Below are 10,415 nucleotides of genomic sequence, written 5' to 3'. Positions count from 1 at the left end.
CAAAAGACAGCTTTGTTTTTTAAAATCGTTATGAAAAGGAGTTCTAGCATCTCTCTAGAGAAATTAAGAGTAGCTAATGGATTGCTTTAATTTTGTTTGAATGTTCTCGAGAATGTTTAGCTGTTTAAGTCAAAAACTGCTGTTTTCTTGCTTCATAGGGAGTTTCTATTTATAGCATAGAAGACCTTTAATGTCAAGAAAATTAGGAAAATCTGTTTAATTAAGATTTTGCAAGACATGCTTAAGACAAGGAGAGATGGCAACTTCCTGAAATCAGCTACGTTAATTGAGCAATGGAGTTCTCTGAATTTCCGTTGATTAAAACAGACTTAACCCCCACCCCCTTGAACGTAATCAGTGAACCTAATATTGAAGCAAAAATGACATTCATACATCAAAGATTTTACATCAACTCCGTCTTAATTTCCGATTGGTAACTATTTGAAAGCCAAGCGGAATCCGAAGTCCATTCCACAACTGATAATGATAATGCTCACCTAAATGAACCTCAGGACTACTGAGCATGGAGGCCGTTCACTTATTACCTCCGTTTGAACACCCTTAGAGCGCATACTAGTATTCTTGTTAGCATACTAGAGCATGCTGCTTGTCTGTTCATGATTTTGACTCCATTTGGAAATCTCCTATTCTCCACCTAAGAATGCCACCATTAAGTTCTTCCTGGATATAATCATTTAAAATTACAAATGAAAATTCTTAAAAATGCCATAAGGAATGCGCTAAGGAACGAAGAAAAAATAAGAAAACAAAAGATTGTAAAAAATGGTAATAAAATAATTAAAATAACAGCGAAACACTACGGCAATGAGATACTTAATGAAAAAATATTTGTAAGTAAGTCAAGAGGAAAGAAGAAAACTCGATGATTAGAAAGCTTTTACTGTTTTCTTTCTTTTCACTCATTTAATTGCAAAAAAAAAAAAATCTCTTATTTTCACTTGAGTAGTGAAGTGTGTGCAAATTTGAGAAGGAATCTTTCATAAAGTAATTCACGTAATTACTTTTTGTTGTGTTAAGATTCAAGCTACATGAATGATACAATGGAGGATGAAAAAGAGAAAATAAAGTTGAATGAATGCGTGGGTATATACATACATATACATAAGAAGCAACCCTTAGATAACTTTGCAAATTAACAATAAAAGATAATAAAGCATAAAAGGGGTTAAACTTTGAGTATTAGTTGCATTCTTGACCTGATTTTATGGGTAAACATTTATGGATTGTGCATCTTAAAACTTTTGTCATTTCCATTGTTTGTTATGTTAATAAATGCGATAGTTCTAATGGAGTGGAATGTCAACTTGCTATAGTTCATGACTTTGCTATGCATTCGGGTTTATCAGTGCATTTTATGTGCTTATTTGAAGTCGATTTTCCCGGAAAGTCGAGCTCAGTTCAAATGTTTGGATTCAAATTTTATGAGAGTAATGTAGTTGGAGTGGTTCCTTAATAGCAATTGATTAAAGGTATAGCATAGTATATTAGGGTGTACCAAAAAGTCTATGTCTAATGCTAACTCAAAATAGTCATCAATTCAATTAATTTCCACTAAAGTTCGATTCATCCTGGCTATAATATTTGTCTAAGTCATTCGAATGCATAGTAAAGTGTGCTTTTGAATAAATTGAGTTAGGAAACTGTATTGTCATCAAAATCTAGTGTCAACAATTTCAACATATTGCACTTTTTAAGCAAATAAATACAAAAATGAGAGTATGTATACATATTGATCAATACCGTTTTGACATATTTAAGGAATCTGTATGCAGTGTGATTTAAATTCTCTCTTTTTGTGCTGACAACAGGCTTCTTACCAAAAATAACATAGATTTCGTATTAAATCTGCAGGATTGAAATTTATCATGACGATCATGAAAATGACATCAAAAAGGTTTTAACCCCTTTTAAACCCCACTCTTAAAAAATGTATATCTTTTAATAAATGTAACCTGAAAAAAAAGCCATAAAAAATGTGAATGAACAAAAAAAAAAGTATGAGAAATTCTAGTTTTTCAACATCAGCAGTATTCGCTACTTCATGCATATGTATGCTTTTTAAAATGCATTTACTAGGAGTTTATTCCTTTTATTTTTAAAAATACATGAAAATTTCATGAGCATTTTCCACCCATTTCATTGAAATTGAAATTGAAAAAAAGGAACTAAAGCGTCGAAGAAATGAAAATTATTTCAATTTAATAAGAGAGAGAAACAAGTTATTTTGAGAATCTTAAACTATATCTATAGTTGTTGAATTAATTTATATACAAAAAGAAGTATTGAAAAAAAATTTTAATTTGAAATTTTTTGAGAGATAATAAAATAGCATTCATCCTCACCCCCCACCATCCTCAACCTCTCATTCAAAACAAAAAAAATGCATAAAAAATAATTCATGAATAGGTAGATATGAAATCTATAAATAAAACATTTAGAGAGAAACAAATTCTGCTGAAAAATAAATTAAAAATTTTTGTTTATAAAGTTTTTTTTTGTAGCAAATGACAGACTATAGTGAGCAAAAAACAGTTATTTAGACAGTGTTTCATTTGTTTAACGCAATTTGCTGACAAATAATTGGTAATAAATTTCTAGGGGATTCATTCATAAATGATTTTGTCCTTACTCTACTGTGAAGTATAGGGCACAGAGCTTGAAGTCAACTCGAATTTTATAGGGAGTGCAGTAACAAGAGGGATGCAGTCAGTGTATAGAACTTTGCATTACAGTCGAATAACAATTGATAGCTTTGTAGCAGGAGCATGCTACCAAAAATCGTAGGACGTAAAATTAGAGTCAAATTTCGGCATATATTATTCAGATTCCCACTTTTTCTGTCATTTATTCATCAATACCTACAAATGGACAACTGTCAAATTCTAGAGTATCTTTGACAATGTCTTTGACTTATTCCTTGATTTGCTTACTTACTTCGCTGGCCAAACAGATAATCTGTAATCCATGGCCTCTCTTAGTTGGCTATCCTTTGTCCTAACAACAGCTTCTCTCCAAGAGCTCTTTAGGCACCCTCGTGCTTGTTGAGTGCAATGTCCTTGTAGTATCAACACCAACTTCGTGACCCGAAATAAATCATAAATATGAATGAATCCCCAATAAAAAAATCAAGTACCAAAGCGTTAATTGAACAATACAGAATCCAAATGGCATTAAAATTCACACCACAAGTTTCTCAAAATCTCATCCAGCAACATGAATAACGCTCATGTCATGCAAAATCCGTTTAAAATAGCATTTTTGATTTGACAAGGATCAATGGTCACCAAACAAAAAAAAAAAACAAAAAATATCAAATTAACGCTTAATGTCATCGACAAAATTGCTTAACAGTTTCAATCAATCGCTCTATTGATCCCTGAGTATTATTTGTTGTAAGCATGGCAGCAAAAAAACACACAATATCTCCCATACTATTAATTAATTACCTAGAAAATTTATTTATTGAAATATGAGAAAATAAATAGCAACAGTCATTCAATGCAGACAGAAAGAACATACACAAACAAGTAATAAATATATAATTTAATTATAATGTAATATCCCCCAAAAAAAGGCTTTAATAAATAAATTAAATGAAAAAAAGAGCAAGAACAAAAAATATATTTAAAAAAATACGTGGCATGTCTATTATTTAAATATAAAGAGTCTCTTAATTTGATTTTTCAGGCACGATAGATGGTTTCAATTAATCGCAATTAAGATTTTTATCAGCACGACATCACATGAATGTGTGGATAATATTTCACCCAAAAATAATTCACTAAATTATTCAACAGAGATGATATTTATTGACAATATTAGGTTAAAATATGAATAGAGAATTAGTCGAGTACTGGCGCCGATAGCATAAACATGTCTCAATCTTATTTGATAACAGATGTTTTGAAAAATGTTAAACTACTGAAAATTTTGGGAATCACATTCTTCTCAGTTGAGAATGGCAAGTCAGTAACGAGATTGCAAGACGTGCTATACATGCTAACAACAATTGGAATTGGAGCTTTTATTTGCTATTACTCGTTGGCATATAGCAATGATATGGATTCAGATGATTCAAAAATTGCTAGTATTGGCAACTTTCTTGTTAATATTGCATCGATTATTATTGTTATCCTGTCTGTATTCATAACTTTTCTCTTTCGTCACAAGATCTGGTTTTTGGCACAGAAATTGGATACAATTGAGCTAAAGGTTAGTCGATATATGTGTGAATGTAAGCTTTTATTGATTATCTTACCCTTTCTGTTACCTGTGTGAAGTTAGCAACAATAATCGGCTGAATTGTCGGCGGAGGCAGGCAGACTTTACCCTAGCAGGTAAAGAGCATGCTTTCATGGTATAGAAAGACCACTACGGTACTTCAAAGTGGTTTTTTTGCCAGTTAGGGTTAAAAACTGAGTTCCCATACTTGAAGGACAATTTCTGTGGATACATCATTTTTAGGGTCTGTAGACTTTGAAGACTGAGCTTCCATACCACGCAATCGCCTGATCATTGTAGCTGAAATTCTGTGGTTAACTTCACACAAGCCTCTCTGTTGTTGCTACTCGAATATTTTATATGACAACAAATTTCCTCAATTTTAGACCAATACTTCCAATTTACTCGAATTTTATCTATTTCCTCCAATTTTGGGTTTTTGTGAAATTAGAAAATATTTTATTGAATTTTTTTGTGAAATAACTTTTCAATTTCCTTTCGTTTGGTTTTGTTGGCAACCGAAATTTGTAATTTTATTTTATTGCTCATACCTCACTAAAATATTTTTTAATTACTTTTGACAAGGTATGGTTAATGTGTGGGATTTTGATTATTGCTTTTCTGGTCAAAATTGCTGATTTTGAATTGTAGACTAAATAAAGGCATGAATAATTATGATACTATATTGTTTTTAGTCTGATAGAGTTTATTGTCTTCAAAATCAGCAATTGTAGTGCCATCAGAGCATTTACTCCTAAATTGAATGTTTTGTCGTCAGCACATTGACATAATGATACCCTAGTGACTATGTTGTTCCACTTGGGATCAATCACAACTAAGTTAAGGATTCAATTGTGTTGCCTGCTACATCAATCTAAGGTTAAAGGCCAATCACTATTTATTTAAAAATTTTCATCAAACTTTTGAGTTTCCTGAGAATCAACAAGAATTTAACTGCTTTATTCCATAGATTTCTACAGCCTACGATCTTTATTACAACCCAATTTTATTCAATAATTCTCAAATGTGCTTTAAGGCACTTCAAACAATTTTCTACGTGGGAAAATTTTGAAAAATTTCCGAAAGGTCCATCCATTTAAATTATTCTTTTTTTTATGAAAAATTCATTACTTTTTGGAATAATTTCTAAAATTTTCTGCATATTAAAAGCCATCATTAATATTAAATTTAACGACCATGAAAAAAACATTTAATATCACATCAAGATTTCTTCTTCCTGATAAATATTTTTCCTTATTTTTTCCCATATAGCTTCGCGAAGTTGGCTCAAAAATGAACTATACAAAAGTAATGAGTATGTACGGCTATGCATGTGTTGGAGTATTGCTAATCATTACAGCATTAGAGTATCTATCTTATGTATTACAAGGCTCATTAGTTCAAGTCATTCTGGATCTTTACTCATGCGTTTATTTTTCTATAAATATCGGCATATGTACAATCATTATCCTATCAATAGCAATGAAGCTCAAGCGTGTTAATACGGTTTGTAAGTCAATGCTAATTCACGGTGATTATCAAAATTCAATTATGAAAGTTCACACGATTGAAAATAATGAAGAGATTGACACGATTGCTAAGATTTATGAGATTTATAGCATATGTATTGATGTATGTGATCTCACAAATTTATGCTTTATGTTTCAAGTCATGTTAGGATATGGCCTTGTATTTTTCTTTACAATTCTGACGAGCTTTTGTATCTACAAGGACTACTCAACTTGTGAATGCTTAACAGGCGATACCACAATTGCCCTTGCTTTTTGTTTGTATTACAATTTCATTTTGATCCTCATCATTTTCATGTGCTACGAGGCGAAAGAAGAGGTAAAGAAATAAATTAATCTTTTTTGTAACTTTTTTTAGTGAATTTTCTTCGAATATTGTAAGTTGTGCGACATTTTATTGTTGACTAATTGGCAGACTGGGTTGACTGGCTGATCAGCTTAATGAGTAAACTGCTTCAAATCTTATGATTTATGATTCATAATAATAATTTGAATTATCGATTAATTATGAAGCAAGGTAGTAAAGTGGCAAGACTTCTTACCAAAACAAGCTGTGTCAAGATTCCGGATGTATCATGAAAAGGTTTAAGATCAGTTCCGCACTCTTAATCTGTTCAAGAATTTTGAAAATTTATCAAACTTTGAAAATTTGATCTCAATGCTGATTAAATGACTTGTAAACCGAGCAAATGACATTATAGCTGATTCTATCATCTAGATTGACAATCAAGTACCTAATGCACTCTCTAAGCTACAGATAAACTTATTAATTGATCTTAACAGTTGATTGCAACTGTATTGTTCAATTTGTTGACTCGTTTTCTGATTATTATCTGATTTTAATCCTGTCTAGCTTAGCAGCTTGTAGACGAACATAGTTTTTATCATAATAAACAGAAACTGTGTTCTTATTATCCTCAAATCAATTAAAATCAACCACAGTCTGATCCCTTCTGAAACTAAGTTTCCAACAAACTTAAGCAAAATACGCTCTAGTCCATCAATAGCAATCCCAAATGTGACCTTACTGCCAGAATATCTTCTCCTTCTCAAAAAAACTTCCCTTTCATGTGCTTCATGCTTAACTAAATTTTTCCACAACTATGATCAAATTTTCTATTAATATCAGGCCAGTACAACTTTAAAATTAGCAAATGAAATGATGAAGCAGAGCAAGGATATGAACAAAACATTGATGTTGGTTACATTTACCACACTCGTCAAAAAGCGTCCACCCAAATTCACATGTGGACTTTTCGATTTCGATTGGAAACTGGTTTTTGCGGTAAATATTTCATTTATTTTGTATCTCATTGCTGCATAAAAATATATAAGTTGCATTTAGGGACATGCAACTAGTGGTAATTAATTTTCATCCATTTTTTTACACAATTATATCTCACATTTTACAGAATATTTCTTCAGCTGCTACAAATTTTGTAATTCTCATGCAATTTGATATGGCATCAAAACACTGAGCAACAGCATGTGTGTGGGTTTTTAATCTCCTTTGATGTTTTTTTGCACAGTGCCATTACCATTTTTCCATCTTTTTTTATTTTCAATGAATTGTTATAAATTTTTGTAAACTATAAAAGCCTTGCTGCAGGCATACTTTCAGAGCTTTGTTATTTTGGGTATTTAATTCCTATAAATTGGATTGTTTGAAAAATTTATATATACAAATTTGATCTCGCTTATTATTCCTGAAATATTTATATTGACTTTACAGCATACACATAATAATCCTTTTGGATGTTGATTCGATTCTATGAAATCAGAGGCATTTAATGTTAAAATTTGGATATTTTAATTATTAATCAACATCAATCGATAGCTGAGAATCTCAAAAAATTCGAAACATCATATGACGGATTTACAAGCTTATGCATCTCATGCTTGACTGGATTAATTCCTAGTAACATGACAATCATCTGTAGAATGCCATTAAACGTCATAAATCCTGAACAACAAATCCTCAAGAATGCCAAATTTTTTACTAGATAGTATCTAAGAAACGTGAAATCTCGCATGCAGAAGATACAAATTTAAGAGCAAATTATCTTTTCAATAATCCTGGAAGTTTGTATTTTTTCATTCATAATATCATGCAGCGAATTTTCTTCTTTGAATGAAGATGAACGAGAAATTAAATCGCACGATGCTCTCTCCACAAATGGAAATGAGAGAGGGAAAATTTGAGTTTCGAAGGAATTGGAAATAAAGAGAATTTCGAAATGAAATGAAATATTTAGAACTTGCTATAAGGATAAAATTTGAGAGAGAGAAAAATGAGGATAAAAATTATCCAATAAAATATATTTGAGTAGCATTAGCTGTTTCTATTGAAAATTATCCACTGGAAGCTTCTCACTAGCATTTAGTGTCTTGACTCAATAGACTTTCTATAAAATATTTCAAAAGGATAAAAAGTTATTTCAACGATAGATATAGTATCATTATTATGTGTATTTTGTGCGCAACAAACTCGCTTGCGTTATCGAGATGGACCCTGCCTGAAGTAAAACGTACAACGAGGACATTTTTAGTTAGGCTTTAAATTTGACCGTTGAATTTAAATATTTTAAACAACTAGTTAAGAGCCTATAATTAAACTCATGTTATGAGCTCATACTCGGAGAAATTCAAGTCTTTGCAGGTTCATAGCAGCTCAGAAAATTAGCAGATCTCAACAGTTTCATAGCATTTATTCTCAATCCTTCAAAATTTCATACACATTCATTTACATGCCAAATTCTATCCCAACATTGTTCAAGTATTCCTCTATGCATGTATTCATTAATATAAAGTCGGCATGCTGTTTGTGAGCAACTCGGATTTTTGTGAGTTTTGTTATGATTATTTGTCAAACATTCTAGACCTGTAACGAAATCCGACGATGATAACGATCGTTAAAATGCTACTGATAAAACTATTTAATTACAGATTCAGTCATAAAAATTACTCGATCTGAGCTCGGTGCTATTTTCTGTGTGAAAAGATTATCATTTTTACATTTTGATGAAAGTGGATGAACTTGAGTGAAGGAACTGTGAATGAACTATATTGTAGTCTTGGTTGAGGAAATGTATGCTGTGATCCTTTATTGTGTCTCATATATTTCTTGATTCAGACATGACATCATTTAATGGTCGAATTCGTACAGTATCTGAAACTGTAAAATAAAAAGTAATAAAATTCTAGAAAAGTGATTGACATGTGAAATGAATGGAATGTGATGTTTACAGATGTATAAATTAATTTAGTGAGGAATTTGATGAATAATCATGAACAAATTTAATTTGAACTTACTTCCTCAAGAAAGGTTTGTGCAGATTCATTATAATAGTTGGAATTTATTCTCAGGCTCCATTTCTCTATTGATGTTGCTATCTTCAGTAGCTTTAAATTAACTCTCATCAATCATGGTTTCTTGTAAATGTTTTCAAACTTCTTTTGAATTTCCAATGCATCTTGCCCTATTAAATTTAATTATTCAATATTCCAAAATTTGTTACTGAAGGAAACAACATAAACAATTTTTTGAACGTTATATTTAGAGAGAGACTATGACAAAAAGATGCGAAAATGTTCGTTGGTGTTCTCTGGATGTAGTGAATATTGAATAATATTTACAGTTGAACTTAAGAATGCAATATTGTAATTAAACAAAAACAGCTGTGAATTGATAAGACTATTTGTAATATCAATCAAAATGATGTGTCATGCTTTATAAAATGAATTTCTTTGTCTTCAAAAAAGATGCTGGATGCATCAATATTAATCAAAATTGTAAGCATCCATGAAAGTTGAAAATTAATTTTGAAATCTTTAAAGAATTCACTTCAAAATTTGAATAAAATTCTTATAATTATCTACAAAATCCAGTAACAATCTCCACCAAACCATCTAGGTTAAAATCACCAAACTCAAAAAGAGACGCAAAAGAAACCAAAACAAAATAGACGAGAGAGTAGAATATTATTCTGGCGACACTCTCTTCCTCTCTCAATAATTTTTTGTTATGTTACAAGATATTAAAAAAAAGTTGATCAGTTTACAAACATCATACAGCCGAACAAGATGCATTACTCCATTTTCCTATTTATTTTGGTGTAACTTTTATAGTTTAAAATTAAAACATTTTTTTATTTATTATTTAATTTTGTTTTAAGTGCCAAAGATTTTTATTTAATTAAATTTTTTTTATTAATAATGCTCAGTGTTATAAAACAAGAATTGTAAGTTGATCAGTAACAGTCGATCGTGTAAAAAACACCTAAATTATAAGAATAAGAAAGACTTTGTCTCATGCATATGATAATTTTTGTTATAAAAGAGAAATTGTGCATAACTACGCACATAGTTGCTGTGGGTGGAATAGCATACAGCATAGAAAAAAAATACAAGACGACGAGGAAAAAAAACTAACAACATGCATATATCTTATGCTCTTTTCTGCTTACAATCACGAATCTCTTATGTTGTGTTTTTGTGTAACTTATAAAACTGGATCAAAGTTCTACACTCGAAAAAGAATTTTTCTTTATTTCATCATCAATTTCGTTCAAGATGATCATGATGATCTTCATCTTTAATTTGTAGAGATTTCTTATTTTCTCATCCTCTTCGACGTCGTCGTCG

The sequence above is a fragment of the Chironomus tepperi genome, unplaced genomic scaffold (genome assembly GCF_022539635.2).
Source record: "Chironomus tepperi strain 1889 unplaced genomic scaffold, CSIRO-AGI_Ctep_v1 contig_85, whole genome shotgun sequence".
Taxonomy (NCBI): domain Eukaryota; kingdom Metazoa; phylum Arthropoda; class Insecta; order Diptera; family Chironomidae; genus Chironomus; species Chironomus tepperi.
This window is presented reverse-complemented; position numbering follows the sequence as displayed.